This window comes from Canis lupus, chromosome 31 (genome assembly GCF_003254725.2).
Source record: "Canis lupus dingo isolate Sandy chromosome 31, ASM325472v2, whole genome shotgun sequence".
NCBI lineage: Eukaryota > Metazoa > Chordata > Mammalia > Carnivora > Canidae > Canis > Canis lupus.
Window position 1 is genome coordinate 27,512,039 of NC_064273.1, and position 16,507 is coordinate 27,528,545.

Consider the following 16,507-nt stretch of genomic DNA (forward strand, 5'->3'; position numbering starts at 1 on the left):
TCAACTGCTAAGCCACCCAGGGGCCCCAGAAGTGGACCGCTGTTAAAAAGAGCCTACCATGTTCCCATCACTAGGGTAGGGACATTATTGAGAACATAATTTTAGGCACATCTCCCCAGCCCCTAGCAAGCCCCTTTGTTGTAGGGAACTGCTATGGGCTGAATCGTGTCTGGCAAAAAGTCCACACACTGAAATCCTAACCCCCAGTACCACAGAATGGGACTGTATTTGGACAAAGGGTCTTTAAAGGGGTCATTAAGTCAGAATGAGGTCATCATCATGGGCCCTTATCCAATATGACTGGTGCCCTTATCAGAGGAGATTAGGACACAGACAGGACAGAGAAAAGACCATGTAAAGACACAGGGAGAAGATGGCCAACTACAAGCCAAGTAGCGAGGCCTCAGAAAAAACACATCTACCAACATCTTAATCTCAGGCCTCCAAAATTGTGCAAAAACATCAAGTCCTGTTGTTTACCCCACCCAGTCTTTGGTATGCTATCATGACAGCAGTAGCAGACTAATACAGGCATCTGCTTCCTGGCCTACCCGTGCTTCTAGACTGGGACCCTGCCCCTCTGGCTGTTACTGAGCCACACAGACTCTTTACATCAGAGTGTACACACCAAAGCGTAGGTGAGTATGTGGCACGCACAAACAATTGGAGCCAAAGGGAAATAAAACCCATGCAAGAGTTGTGTTCATCTTTCTACCCTTCTTTGTTTAGATCGAATGAGGTTGGAGATGGTAAGCTAGGTTTTCAGTGGAGCTCTGGCTCACTCAGGGAGACCAAGACACAGTTTTGGCCCTACTGACCTCACAAGTCCTCCCTAACTCTTCCCCTGCGTGGAGCAGGGCAGCTACTCCAGCAGCAGCAGGACTTCATATTGTCTAGAAGAAATATTTGAACCCTGAGTCTCTCTTCCTTCCTCCCCCTCTCCCATTTGTCTCATAGCAAAAGGACACAAACCACCCTTTGTCCAGGACAGTAAACTTGCCTTTCATGGGGCTCGGGAAGTAAGAGGAATCAAGAAGCCGGGGGGCGGGGAATACATATATATGAAGAAAGGGCTTGGCTGGCAAGGGTTTCTGGGCATTTTTTTCATCTTTATAAAAATAAAATTACTTTCCCCCTCTTGCTTTGGAAAACCCCCAAAACAAACCCAAGATCACTTGTATAGCTGTCATTAAACTTCCCCGGCTGACCAAGGCTCCAAAGTTTGCTGGCAGAGAGAACGATGGTGGATATGGCCTTGCCATCTTGTATTTCAACAGGGATGCCTGAAGTTTGGGAGGGGGGCCTCCTGGAGCCATGAGGGAGCAGTTCAGGATTCTCTGACATTTTGCAGACCAGGGGAGAAAGGCTGCGTGCGGAGGTCTTTTTTCCACTGCACGGCACTCTATCCCAGGCCCCCCAGACCCACCGCCTGGGCCTCCTGCTTGCCCACACTCTAACACAGGCTCTCAGGGGGAGGAGGACGCCACAGAAATGCAGTACAATGTTGAGCAGAAGCTCACTGACAAATGTTTGTGTTTCCATCATCCAGAAGCCATAATTGAGTGTGTTGAGGTGAAGGCTAAGGGGAGGAACCATGGATAGTCCATTCTCGGCAGGGAAAAAACACACCAACGTGCCGCTCAGAGCTCCGCATTGATGTGGCAATTTGCAAAGCAGTATTTACGGAGAGTCCTCTTAGCCTCTCAAGCCCTGTGCAGGGTGCCGCATAGGCCTCCCAACAGCCCCGTTTCGCAGAGGGGAACACTGAGGCTCAGAAGCCAGCTGCTGCCTGACAGAAAGGAGCAGGGGAGAAACAAACAAAAAACCCCTGTCTTCCGACTTCAGACTCCTCTCTCCCTTGCCTTATGCCCAGGCTGTGAGCTGACCACCAGCATGGATCCCACCAGCCCCCGATATCTGAACCTAATTAAGCCTCGATTCTTGCCCACAATTTTTTTCCAAAATGAAAATATCTATACTCAGTTGTTTGGGGGTTTTTTTTGTTTTGTTGTTGTTGTTGTTGTTGTTGTTGTTGTTGTTGTTTTAAGTAATTATATAATATACCTTGTAAAAAAAATTGTTTTTTGAATAACCAACTAAGCCTCCCCTGTCCTGATTGCAAGTCTGTAAATCCACGCAGGACCTCATGTCTCTTCTGTCCCCCAGTTACTTCTCGGAGCTCCCCAAAGACACACACAGTGCACACAGGCTACCCCCCCACAAGGCCTTTGGGGCAGCGCCCGTCCCTCCTTTCCCCTGCTGGTGTCCAGAGCTTCCAGAAGGCAGGGTTGAGCTTCTCAGAGGCTGACTGGACAGTGTACAGTCTTACCTCTCACTAGCCACTCTGGCACAGACCCTGGGCAGCCTTCTTCCTTGCCCTTCTCTCTCAGTTGAGAAAGCCCCATAGAATTAAGAGCCCTGGTGGGGCCAAGAAGGGCAAAGAAGGGCTTTAAACAGCTTCCTCCAAGGCTGTCCCTTCAGAGGTGATGAAGAAGTATCAGTGAGCCTATTTCTCACTAGCGTGCAAATAGCCTTGAGGGATAATTCTCTAGGACAATTTTTGTGGCTCCTAAAGATGCTAGGTCAATGCAGAGTCTCCCTCCGTCTCTCCCTCCCTCCCCCCTCCTCCTTTCCTGCCTCTCTCTCCCTACCCCCCTTTCTCCATCCCTCCCTCCCCTTCCTTCTCTCTCTTTACCCACCTCTCTCCCTCCCCTCCTCTCTCTCTCCCCCTCCTCCTCCTTTCCTTTCTTCCACATCCCTCTCTTCAAGTTGGCCTAACCCCAAACCCTTAGGTCACTAACCACCACCTCCCCTTAAGAAACCACTTCCCTTAAGCACCTGCTGCCCAGGTGGGAGGAAGCTCCAGATGTGACCTCTGTCTAACCCACTGGGGCTTCTGTATATCTCTTCTGAAACTCATCATTTAAGAGAAGAAACCCAAATAAAGTCTGTCCTTCCCCTTACAATTTGTCAGCAATTGAAAAAATGAAGTCATCAAACAGAAACAAGAACTGGATCTCTGAAGGCAACCCCAAAAAAGTTACCTACTTATTCCAAACGAAGGCTTTTCCCAAGCTCCGCTGAAGGCAAGAGACCATCTCTGTGCAGTGGGAATTAATCACTCCCAGAAGTGCCCGAGTTTTTCTGCTCGTGGTCCGTAGTAGAGCCTCGCCTTTTCTATTTATCAGGTACTTCCAGCCTTTCTTTGCACTTAAATAGCAACTAAAATAAAAGTCGGTCGTACCAGTAGGGCTCCCCCTTCTTCCCTGTTCTCATCAGTACAATTTTAAAACCTGGGGAAATGTACTGCTACATTTACTTGGTCAGCGTTATATGTCATATTTAAAATATCCAGGGGAACTTAAAATAATTGCAGTGGAGGTATCTACAGGCAGGCAAAGAAAGGGCTTCTAGAAGCCTGGCACTTGTCTGTCTCCGCTGGAGCAGAACCGGTGTACTGCCATCCCTCGGCCCCAGTACACCCGCTGGCAGAAATACCCTCCCCTGTCTGCTCCCTCTGTTGATTAAGTTGGCCTCCTACTACAATGAAACTCATGTTTTCGAGTCATCTCCAGGGAAGGAAAATACGTTAGCTTTACAAAACACCTTGCAGTGAACTCGAAGATGTTGTCTTTACGTACCATTTCCTTCCAATGCAAGCCATCTTCCAATGTGGGTGGGAGTGAATGTTCTTTTCTTTAGGGACCCTGAGAATTAACAGTGGAATTCCTGCAAGTTACTTTGATGGCAGGCTGGGTGGGAGGTCCTCAGCCCCCTCTTTGTGGCTCCTACTGTTGGCTCACCCATTCAGGGAGCACAATGAGCATCTACTATCTGCTCCTTGCAAGATGAGAAGGTGCCCCCCCACCACCACCACCACGGGAGTTGTGCACTCATGGCCTGTGGGTGAGGGTCAGAGGGAGGGGGGTCTTTGGACCCCTTCCTGTGTGCTGAGCAGTATTTCATACCCCCACCCCCACCCCACTGTGCCTTTCTGTCCCATGGGTGAATGGCAGGTATGTGGGAGGCATGCATGGTTTCCAGCCATGGGACTGTCGTCTTTGGGGTTAATTCAGGCTGCAAATTTCCATTCATGCTCCTGACTTGCCCCCTTGGGGCCCGCTCCAACTGGAGCTGGAATTCCCAGGATTCTTTATTAAAATATTTCCCCCAGACTTGCCTTCCAACAGCCGTTGTTATCTCTGACAGCAGGCTGGCCTCTGTCTCTCTCAGGCTGGACAGGATCAGCCCCAAATTACTCTCCTGTTTCAGAGCAGTGTCCTGGCTGATGGCTGAGGGTGAGGGAGTGAAGAGGGGGAACTACCCATGCCTCCTCCATACCCACCCACTCCCCCTCCCCCGACAATTTTACACCAAGTGTTACTTCCTTTGCAAAGCCTGTGCTCCCTCTGCCTTTGGTTTGTGATCATCATCTGGAATGCAGGCAGGCAGGTGTCTGATTAGCCTGAGTTTCTAGTAGCTTCTCCCTGGAAGTGCTCACTCAGGCGCCACAACTTCCAAATTATGCAATGCTTGTTGGTTGGTTCATAAAAATCAGTTTTCCTAGAGAATGTCAAAAAATTGGAAGAAGTTTTAGTCGATGTAATAGAATTTTTCAAAATAGCATTTGGGGCCCCTGGGTGGCTCAATAGGTTAAGCACCCGCCTTCGGCTCAAGTCACAATTCCAGGGTCCTGGGATGGAGCCCCACCTGCTCAGGGAGGACCTGCTTCTCCCTACCCCTCAGCACCTTCCCCTGCTCATTCTCTCTCTCGTTATCTCTCTCTCTCTCAAATAAATAAATAAAATCTTTTTTAAAAAACAAAATGAGGGACGCCTGGGTGGCTCAGTGGTTGAGCGTCTGCCTTTGGCCCAGGGCATGATCCTCCAGTCCCAGGATCGAGTCCTGCATCGGGCTCCCTGCATGGAGCCTGCTTCTCCCTCTGCCTATGTCTCTGCCTCTGTGTCTCTCATGAACAAATAAATAAAATCTTAAAAAAAATTTTTTTACATAAAATGAAATAGCGTTTTGCAAAGAAAGTCATAAATCCCTATAAAGGTAAACTGCTTTATGACTTTATTTTTTTATTATTATTTTTTTTTGCTTTATGACTTTAAATGGTTTATCACACACTTACCTTATTGGATCTTTACAATAATCCAGTTCAAGGAACAGCAGCATTGCTCATGTCTAATTTTTGTTCTGTTACAAATCAGAAAACCTAAACAGAGAGGTTAAGGTATACACTTGGGATTATGTGTCTGGGCCAGAACTAGAACCCATGTCCGGTCCTCCGTTTTTGTCACGTGTACATTCCACAATCAGATCATCAACAGACCCCGGAGTTAACGGGTCACATGGCCCACTGAAGTCACACATTCCAGAGTCACTAATTATATACGCACAGAGATTCTACTAGATGTTCAATACCCTGTCGTTTGTAATACAGAAAATATAGAAAGTCTCGTACCTGATGCCAAGAAATTTGGGTAAACGAACTACTCACTACTGTGAAACATTACATAGTTATTAAAACAATGTTCTACAAGCACATTTGCTGATATGGAAAACTGTTCATAATATGATAATTATTATTACAGCTATCATTTTAATAATTATAGGTATAGGCATAAGTAAAATGCATAAGAGAGGGTGTGCAAGGATCCATACTAAAATCTGAATAGTGCTTAGATTACAGATGATTTCATTGTCTTCATTTACCTGTATCTTCTCATTTTTCTATAGCAAAAGTATATTTTTTGAGTACTTTGCAATGGACCAAATATTGTGTTGCTCCCCAAATTCATGTTAAATCCTACCCACGGGGACATCTGAGTGGTTCAGTGGTTGAGCATCTGCCTTTAGCTCAGGGTGTGATCCTGAGGTCCTGGGATCGAGTCCCACATCGGGCTCCCCTCAGGGAGCCTGCTTCTCCCTCTGCCTGTGTCTCTGCCTCATTCTGTGTCTCTCATGAATAAATAAATAAAATATTAAGAAAAAAAAAAAAGAAATCCTACCCCACAGTGTGGGCCTTCAGGAGGTGATTAGGTCATGAGAGTGGAGCCCTTGTGATTGGGGTCAGTGCCCTCTATAAAAGGAGCCCCAGAGAGGCCCCTTGTCTTCTCTCCACCACTTGGGGATATAGCAAGGAAACAGCCACCCACAGCCAGGAAGGAGGGCCCCCCAGAACCCGGCCATGCCAGCGCCTTGCTCTGGGACTTCACTTCCAGCCTGCAGAACTGGGACAAGTAGATTTCTGGTGTTCATAAGCCACCCAGTCCATGGGCATTTTGTTAGAGCAGCCCAAACAGGCTAAAACATACCTTTGCTTTTTATTTTTTATTATTATTTTTTATTATTTTTTTTAATATTTATTTATTTATTCATGAGAGACTCAAAGAGAGCAGCAGAGACACAGGCAGAGGAAGAAGCAGGCTCCCTGCGGGGAGCCCAATGTGGGACTCAATCCCAGGACCCCGGATCATGACCTGAGCCAAAGGCAGCCACTCAACCACTGAGCCACCCAGGTGCCCCTGTTCACTTCTCTTTGACACCCTGTCACATTTCCCCTAACTGCCATCCAAAGCCTCCCACGTTTCTTGGTTTCCCTCTTCTGTTCCCCCATGACCCCTTGACCGGTCTCATCAGAGGACCAGGAATCTTGATCGCAGGAGCCTGGTGATTTTCCATCTCCATGCGCTGGGGAGGATCTTTGTTCCAAGGACTCCTTACTGTGCAACACAGAAGGCAGGGAGACGTGTGCTGGCCTGCCTCGGATGGTTTATGTCTGTCAGGACGGCTTAATTGTTAAATCTCCCCCCGACCCCTGTCTAAAGTGCCCTGGTTTAGGGGAGCCTGGGGGGCTCAGTGGTTGAGCATCTGCCTTCGGCTCAGGTCATGACCCTGGGGCCCTGGGATCCAGTCCCACCCACATCAGGCTCCACAGGGGGAGCCTGCTTCTCCCTCTGCCTGTGTCTCTGCCTCTCTCTGTGTGGGTCTCTCATGAATAAATAAATGTAATAAATGAATGAAGAAAGAAAGAAAGAGAGAGAGAAAGGAAGGAAGGAAGGAAGGAAGGAAGGAAGGAAGGAAGGAAGGAAGGAAGGAAGGAAGGAAGGAAAAGGAAGGAAGGAAGAAAAAGAAAGAGTCCTGGTTTGGACAATAAATTTTACAGTCTCAGCAACAATGAGAAAAACATTGCAAGACCGGAGCTGCCCTGGTTGGGGGCTATCCCTAGCCCCTTAATCCGCATCTTGGCTCCTGCTAATCCTCCCACCCCCACCCCCCATGTCGTGACAGAAATTATTTTTTTCCGGTGAGAATTCTGACCCCGTTACTTCTTCATCCTTGGAGGGTCACCCAGTGATTTCTCAGCCCAGTGATCTTCCGTGTCCACCACCCAAGAGTTCCGTTTAAATTCAAATCCTCATCTCAGCACTGGGGCAGATAAACGTAGGACTTATCCTTCCATAGAAAAATCGGAAACAGGCCTGGAACCAGAGTCCTCGCCGGGTGCTGGTTCTCTTCAGAGCCACGTCAGGAGAGAGGCTCCCGGGCTCCCCCCTTCAGCCCGGGGAGGGAGACATCAGGGGTTGCCTTGGAAACCACCGGGTGGGCTGGCATCACGGGGTTCTGCTGGGCCTGCTCTGTGGCTGACATCCAGCCCTAACTGCAGCTCTGGTTGCTCATGGCTTTGCCAAGGGGGTACAGTGACGGGGCCTGGAGGGTAGACCAGGCAAAAGTAAAATGACTACAGCAGGACGTACATCTTTTTCACTGAACGTGCAGCTCATTGGGACCTGAGCCATGACAAGAGGGATCAACCAAAGTATTTTAATGATTCATATCCTCAGGGGGGCTGGGGAGCTCAGTCGGTTGAGCATCTGACTCTGGGTCTCTCAGCTCAGGTCTTGATCTCAGAGTTGGGAGTTCAAGCCCTGTGTTGAGCTCCACACTGGGTGGGGAGCCCGATAAAAAAGAAAAAAAAGAAAAGAAGAGAAAAAAGAGAAGAGAAGAGAAAAGAAGAGAAGAGAAAAGAAAAGAAAGAAAAGAAAAGAAAAAAGAAAAGAAAAGAAAAGAAAAGAAAAGAAAAGAAAAGAAAAGAAAAGAAAAGAAAAGAAAAAAATTGATTAATCTTCTTAATGAAACAGTGGTGGCCAGAGATGCTGTTAAATCAAGTGCTCACGTGCCCGCGTGTTAATTCTATTCAGAATTCCATGAGCTGATTCAAGAATATCTTCAAGACAGCCACCTGCCAGCCACCTACATACGACCAAGCAGCAGCAGCAAATGTGGGTGGCACTTCCATTCGAAGGCTCTTTTGTGGTCTTGGTTCTCCAAAAGGGAGAGTATTGTCAACATCTATCTGATTCCAGATGCTTTGTGGGATCTATCAGCCTCGGATCAAGTTTGCCACTTCAAGTCAAGGCTTCATTAGAACAACAAAAGACCTTCTGATTTACTAGGTTAATGAAAGGAGGAACCTTCTCAATCATTCTAGTCCAGCCTCTTCATCATAGAGATGGGGAAACCAAGGCTAAGTGACCAAGACTTGCTCTGCTAGTCTAAGCTCGGCAGGACCCAGACCCCCCGCCCCCCGCCCCAGGCTCCGGGCTTCCCAGTCCAGTCTGAGGTCACAGCACCTCTTTGGCTGGGCCACCTTCTGTTGGGTAAAATAATTTAATGCTCGAGTATATACACACATACCTAAAGACTTCCATTTCAAGTCTGACTTCAAATGGGATTGTCCAAATTTACCTTAGGGTTTTGGAAAATGGATGAATCTGAATACAATGCTTTTGAGGCCTCATCCCAGAAAAAGATAATAGCATTATAGCATTCCTTCTCATTTCCAGAAGAACGGATGGCGTTAATACATAGGCTAGGATTCCTGGGATCAGCCAGATGATCAGATCAGCCAGGTGATCAGAAATGTGCTTTTTCAGGCAGGCTGACACCTCTCACTTGGCAATTCCAAAGGGCTCTGGGAAACACCACATTCAGGACTGGGAAAGCATCAGGGGAGGGGGCTTAGTAAAGAACCTGAGTCATGGAAACTCCAGAAGTGACTGCAAGAGAAAACATGATTAACTTCTCAGTGTAAAACGTTAAGTCTCTTGGGGGAAATGCTCTGCTCGTGGGAGTGTAGGTGTAGAGAATTTCAGGAATGAATACCCAGCAACCCAAGCTGCTGGCAATCTGGTGGGGGGGTTAACAGGTGGGGGGGTGGGGGGGGAAAGGCCTTGAACATGATTTTAATTAAGGAGCTCGGGTAAGGCTACCAGAGGGATAGACTTCCAGGTCGAGATGAAGCACCCCACCCCCCAGGGGAAGGGGCCTCCTGCTGCCACTGGGCCAGCCAGACACGATGAATATTTATGTGGTAAAATGCGGCCCCTTGTGGTCAGATTAAGGAAAAAATATCCACCTCGGAGCAGGATGGTAATACTAACCTACTTCAATAGGGGGGTTGCAGAGGGGGAGATGGGTGGGGGGATGGGGTAACAGGGTGACGGGCATTAAAAAGGCATGTGATGGGGGTCCCTGGGTGGCTCAGCGGTTTAGTGCCTGCCTTCGGCCTGGGGCATGGTCCGGGAGTCCCGGGATCGAGTCCCGCATCAGGCTTCCTGCATGGGCCTGCTTCTCCCTCTGCCTCTCCTTCTCTCTCTCTCTCATGAATAAATAAAATCTTTAAAAAAAAAAAAAAAAAGGCACGTGATGAGATGAGCCCTGAGTGTTATACTCTATGTTGGCAAATTGAATTCAAATGAAACTTTTAAAAAAATAGGGTGTCAAATGGAGGGACAGCAAAAATCACCAGGGTGCTCAGAGAACTTCACAACCGTAATAAAAACAGATGAGCAAGAGCATGGTGACGAGGTGTCTTACTCACCGTCCTCTAAACCAGCGCATCTCAGATCCCAGCGCGCGTGGGGACCACCTGGGGGGTCTTGCTGAACTCAGGGCCCGGTCAGAGCAGGCCAGAGAGTTCCCAGGAGATGCCCACCCTGTGAGTGTCCGGGGCCTGGACAGAAGGCCCCTGCCCTCGGGTGGACCCGGGCCGCACCATCAGATTCCTTCGCTGCAGGGCCCCCAGAGAGCATCCCCAGAGGTCCCAGTTCCCTGGGGCCCCAGACACCTGCAGGCCTGGACAACCACTGTTCTCTTGCCTCCGCAAGCTCAAGGGCCTGTCCACCCCAGTTCCACGGTTTACCTTCTCTACCCCGACCCCACCCCCAGGAAAGAGTGTCCTGAAGCAGAGCCCACTCCCTGACACCTATCTTTTCAGCAAAAGCAACTATTTCGGGTTGCCATAGGGCTGTGCCTACCAGATTCCCAAGGGATTAAAAGCCACAGTTTCCTTTCCTGGCTTTCCTGATCACTGAACATCACTGGCAGGATGTTTCCAGGGCCACCGACTTCCAAACCTCCTTTGAAGGTGGCTAACGACGTCTATGGGCCGGGCTCCTGACCCACAAGCTGGGGCCTGAGGTCCACGGTGATCCAGGTCTTGTTTCAAGCAGCAGGGCTGTCTTCACACACACACCCCCCATTCCAAGAATTCACTGCATTAGGTTAGGAAGAAAATGTTTGATACAAAGTATTTTTAACTTCCATGTGGGAGGAGAAAGAGGGACTAGATAAGACCAGAGAATGATCACAGGTGGGTAATTACACATGTAAATGAGTCCAATTTGATCATTTTCCCCTTGAATTCCTGTTTACGTGGTTAATGGTGAATTCTAACCCCACACCGCCACGGCGTTTTAGGAGAGATTTCTTTTTATTTTTCTATGTCAATTCTGAAATATTGAAAGCAATTTGGAATGCTCTGGCATCAACACTTTTCTGAGCTCTGTGGGTTTTTTTCCTTGCAGATTTTTCCATTTACCATCATAACTGTACAAAGTAGACAGGAATGAAAATTTTTTCTTCATTTAACAAGTATTAACTGCCTCCAGCATACGAGGCCTCACAACATGTTGGGCCTCTGGAAAAACAAAACCAAACAAAACCTGTTAGTCTTGCCGGAAAGTTTCCCACATAACCGTAGTATGAAATCAAATGAGGCAAGAAAAACACCCTGAAGTAATTTAGGAACGATGAGGTGGGATAAATTACTTCTGAGAAATCGGCAAGGGCTTCTTGGAGGAAGTGGCATCCCAGCAAGGCCTTGAAGGACAAGTAAAAACTGTAAATATATATACATATATATTAAATATATATACATAGATGTAAATATATATATATATATATACTTTTTTTTTCTAATGGCATATGTGAGACACAGAGGGTTCTGGTTGGCAAAAGCTCAGAGTCTCCGATAAGAAAAATGGGAGATAGAGCCAGGAAGCCATCTGGGGCCAGACTCAGAGGCTAGAGTCTCAGTTTAAGAGACTTACACCTGTATTCTGTGCACCCTGGGGTAATGCCAAGGATGGGAAGACACCTTTGACAGCGGCGTGTTCCTTGGATCGGGGGTAGGGGATTAACAGCTCGAAGACCAACTAAACCATAGTTCAACCAAGTGATAATGAAGCCTAAGGCGGAAATGGGCTGGTGGGGATGGGGATGGGGGAACAAATGGCTCTGGGAAAGGACAACAGACAGGACAGTGAGGTGGAGGTGGGGCAAGGAAGGAAGAGCTCAGTGTGACCAGGGTTTCAGGTCCAGGGCACAAGAGGGAGATGATGTCACATGGAGGGCACCTGGCGGCAGTCTGCAGGTGGCTGGGAATTCAGAACCAGGGCCTGAGGGGCACAGTCAAGCCAGTGGGACTTAGAGACTCAGGATCTCACTGAAGTCATGGCAGGGTGAGAGGTGTCTGAGACAGAGGAGGGGAGGCAGGAGGAGGGAGGGCAGGAGGGAGGATGGGAGGGCAGGTCAGATGCCGGTAAGGATGGAGCAGGACAGCACACAGGTGCCTGGGTTTGACCAGACACCTGAGCACACTTGCAGGGCACGAATGGGGTGCGCAGAGTGGACAGTGGCTGGGGTGTGAGAAAAAGGGGACGCGATGCAGCAGTATCCCCGTCCCCCCCGCAAGATATTCACTGAGCACTCGCTGTGGGGCTGCATCCCTTGGGGCACAGGCACAGGGCAGAGACCTGAGACCCCTGCCCGCCCAGGGTGGGGGGGGTGAAGGGGGGTGGGGAAGGTGGGGGAGTGGGGGGGTAACCCTCCAACAGATGGCACAGTGAGGTGGTGCCAGGAGATCCAAGATGCAGCAAGAGGGAGAGCCTGCACCAGGCCAGCGGGGAATCTCAAGGGAGAGACAAAGGAAGTGGAGGGAAGTCTAGGCAAAGGGGCTCAATCAGCTCCATTTTATAGAAAACGGAGAGGTTTGTGGCTTCGAGGCCCTTCTAGACACTAAGGTTGCAAGCCCTACAGGCAGTGACTCACCTTCCCTTACGTATTTGAACGCTAAGAACCAAGGAGGCATCGCCTATGGCAGCTCGCAAATAGAGCCAGGAGGCAGCAACGCACAGCACAGCCCTGGGAATTTAGGCCGGAGTTAACGTCTCTGAGCCTCAGTTTCCGCATCTGTAAAATGGGAGGAAGGATTCCAGTGAAAGAGGGTTTTGTGAGAACCAGGTGAGCTCCCAGCTCCCAGCATGGTGCTTGGTAGTAGGGTATGATCACTAGGTGCTTGCTACCAAAGCGCAGAAGTCATCCCCCGGGGAACATTGCTCTCCAAAATGGTGACCTACTCTTATATTTGGTTTGGAAAACGTTGATCAAACATACACCCCCACTTCTCCAGAATCTCTGTTACTCTCAGGAAGCTTCCAGAATTCTAAGCCTGGGCTCCTGGTAACGAACGGTACAGGGGTCAGTGGGAGCCACGTGAAGGTGACAGTGTGCATGGGGAAGAGAACTCAAGTCTGCAAAATCAGCTCAGGGATTCTCACCTCCCCCCCCCCCCCCACTTGAGTTATTTCTCATTTCCTTTTTCAGCTCACGTAAGTTAAGAGGCTGAAAGGGCCCTTGAGGAGACCTTGTCCATCTCTTCGCCTTAAAGTCAGTTGGAGGATATCTAAAACCCTGGTGGTAATTGTTTAGGGGGGGAAAGAGTTAGGGTTAATTTAATTTTGTCAAGCTAGCAGAAGTCGATAGGCTCTGCCTTGAATGAAATGAGGCTGGTTCTATTTCAAATCACATTTGGCCCAATAAAATTTGACGCCGGCACATCACTCCTCTGACCCCTCACTTCATGCTGCCGTCTAGTTATTATCACAATTTAGACAAGTGTACACATTCCGAAGACACTACAGTTACATAGATTGACCTTGACGCGCATGCCGCTGTGATCACCTGCCTAGGTAAAACCCCTGCCAGACAGATGGAACTCAGCTCTTATTAAACAAAATTAATGATCAGTCCCCAAAACAAGTCTGGGTTAGATCAAAGAATAAATGATCTTCCCTCAGTTCAAAGTAATTGCAAATGAGCTTTCTCTGCTGGTTCATCGGCATGCAACCACCCACCTATTTATCTTATTCAGGAAGAACAAAACATATATACACAACATTGACTATTGATACAGAATTTTTAGTCGTTAGCTTTCAGGTTATTTTTGCTTTTGCTCCAGAGACCGTGAAGAATGTGGCTGAAGTCTTAAGATGGTGTTTCATTTTAGGTTTATTAAATGAAAAGATGTTAGGATGGAGTCTTTCTGGGTGATGAAAAGAGAAATCCGTTTCTTTCTCTTAAACTTTAAGTCAAACAGTATGGAGATTTAAATAGACACAGTAATGTCCTGAGCAACCATCCGGTGGGGGTGGGGGCTGTTTTTCAGGTTCTTTAGCTCGGGCTAGTTTTTCTGGTGTAAATACTCCTAGCCATGGCCCACTCGAAGCTACCAACAGCTTAATAACCACCTCACAAAATTCCTGACAATTTAACAGCTGCCTCTCAGCTCCTGCACAGCCTGGAGCTAGACAGAAGTAACCGGTCTAAGATTTCTCTCGCTCCTTACCTCTTATTTGACAAGCAAACTCAGCTGTTAAGCCACTAAAAAGTGTGCATTTCATACCATCTGATTACACTTAAACAGGTTTTAAAATAAACATTTCCTTAAAAATAGGTAGTCACTAAAAATCAGGTTGTAAAAGATTTAATGATGCAGAAACAGTTACAGTTTAAGTGAAAACAGTATGTTTGGTGTGGTTCCAAATTTGCAGATAAAAATGACTACGAAGATATACCCCAAAAAGTGATGAACTTTTTTAGTTGTGAGATTATGTGTCAGTTTTATTTCCTTCTTTGTGCCATTCTTTTTTTTTTTTTTTTTCTAAGATTTTTAAAATTTATTTGAGAGAGAGCATGAGCAGGGGAGGGAGCAGGAGGGCAGGAGGAGAGAATCCAGAGCAGACTCCTCGCCCCCGCCCCCAAGCAGACTCGGGGCTCGACCCCATGACTGCAAGATCATGACCTGAGCAGAAGCCAAGAGGTGGACATTCAACTGACTGAGCCCCCCAGGAGCTTCATTTGTGCCATTCTATTTTTCAAAATTTCTATAATGTTCATGTAGTATATTTGCAGTTGGAGAAAAAAATAAATTCAATAAATGGTAACATATTTATTATGGTGTTCCAGATTTCTCCCTTTACATCCATAGAATCTTATGAGTATACTAGCTAGGAGAGTCAATCAGATCAACTCTATTTTAAATAAGGCTAAATTGTTGTCACTTGATTTTTGTGATGTGTTACTGTTTCCAAAGTACTCTCATAATCATTATCTAATTTGATAACCTGTGATTCAAGGGAAGGTTACCATATCCTCATTTTACAGATGAGGAAATAGAGGCTCAAGATGATGAAATAATTTGCTCAAGTTCACATGGCTAAGAAAGCGGTTGAACTGGGATCCCGATCCAGGACTTCTGCTACCGGTAAGACCATCTCTCAAAAACAAGCTGAGGGAAGCCCCACTCGTGATTTCTTTGTTCAAGAACTTCCCACTAAATGCCTAGACCCAATTCTGCAAGGAGACATTCTCCTGATTTTGTCCATTTTAAATCTCCAGAGCTTGACTAGAATCATCCAGGTAGAGTGCATTCCATCCAGGCAGAGATGCTACACAAAGCAATGACCTCAGTGGGCTCTCTGGCTTAGAAATCTACAAACACGATGGGAGCATTTGCTGAAAACTACAGAACCCACACTCTGGGGTGAAACTCTATAATGTTCTACACATAGTTAGAAGAGTCTAGAAAGGCCACCTACTAAGTTCTGGTAGCAGGTTCCGTAGCTTCTTACTAAAGAACTGGGGAGTGCCCTTTACAGGGAGGGCTTAAGAACAATTTCTGGATCCATCTACCTGAAGGCTCTTTGCCAGGTCTTCCGCAATTTGGACTGGAACGTCTGTTTCTTGCTTCCGCACCCTCATTCCTGCTCATAAGCAGTGCTTTACTGGAACTTGGTAACCAGAAACGAAAGCAGTGTTTTTCAGGTACAAGGTTCAGAAAGAAGAACCCATTGCCTCAAGTCTTGTAGATTTTAAGATGTGGATATACAGGATGAGTTTTAAAAGTAGCATTCTGATGAGACCTCATGTGAAGCCAGAAAAGCCAGGCTTGCCAGGCTTTGGGGAAACAGGTGGCCCCAGATAAGGCTGGCCCAGAGTGGGGGGTCACCTCCTTCTTCAAGGTGTCATAGAGCAGCATGCAGGGAGGACAAAGCAGTCCCACTCGGAGTCCTCAGGGTGAACAGTTTGGGAACCTCAACATCTCTCTCCGCGGCAGTGGCAGGCAAACCCCTTGGTGACATCACAGGCAGAGGCCAAAGATGCAGACTCTGCCTTATGAAACCCAACCATCTCCTGGGGATTCCCATCAGATGCTTCTGTGAAGAGCATGTGGTACAAACGTGTATGACCTTTTCATCTGTACCAGGAGTGGTCAGTTAACTTCATCTGTAGGATCCTAACAGGAAAGACAACCGTGGGGATGGCTAATCAAAGGCCCACACTAGAGGTAGCCGAAAGCACCTGAGCTAAGCTTATCTCCTGATCCACAAGAGAGGCTTAGTCAGCACTGTGGATATCAGAAATTATTTTTCATTGGTGAAGTGAGTAGTTTTCGAGATGCATGGATTGGCTAGATATCCTGCCCCAGTATGAGCAGGGTAAAAGGAATTAGGGAGCCAAACCACCTGTCCTTTGGAATAGCCCTGAAGTGACTGCTGGTGTGTTGTTCCCTGCACAGCCAGGAAGTTAGCTGAATCCTGCTGTAACCATACTCTCCCATCTGTTCTGAATGAACTTTCAGGAAAGCTGCCCCTAAAGCACCTGAGGGGACAGACACTTGGGACTGCATCAAGCTTACTGAGGTAAGAGGACTGTCTTGTTCCTGGTAGGTACAAGTATGTGTGTTCTCTCCACCGTTTCCTACCTGGTCGCATGTCTGTGAGAGGAGACCTAGAGGGCTCACTCAGCTAATCTATCAAAAATAATTCAATAACTGTAAATGAGTCAGCTGATTTGACTTTGATTTGACTTAAGA

At 47.6% G+C, this 16,507-nt stretch overlaps 1 long non-coding RNA gene across 1 annotated transcript; it reads right to left on the reverse strand.

The window, feature by feature from the left end:
- Nucleotides 1-2,741: 2,741 nt before the first annotated feature.
- Nucleotides 2,742-7,979, reverse strand: LOC112661886 (uncharacterized). The gene is made up of 3 exons (XR_003138068.2): nt 7,330-7,979; nt 5,138-5,221; nt 2,742-4,563 (listed from the first exon to the last, which is right to left on the reverse strand). It is a non-coding gene; the product is annotated as an uncharacterized LOC112661886 (long non-coding RNA).
- Nucleotides 7,980-16,507: the final 8,528 nt, after the last annotated feature.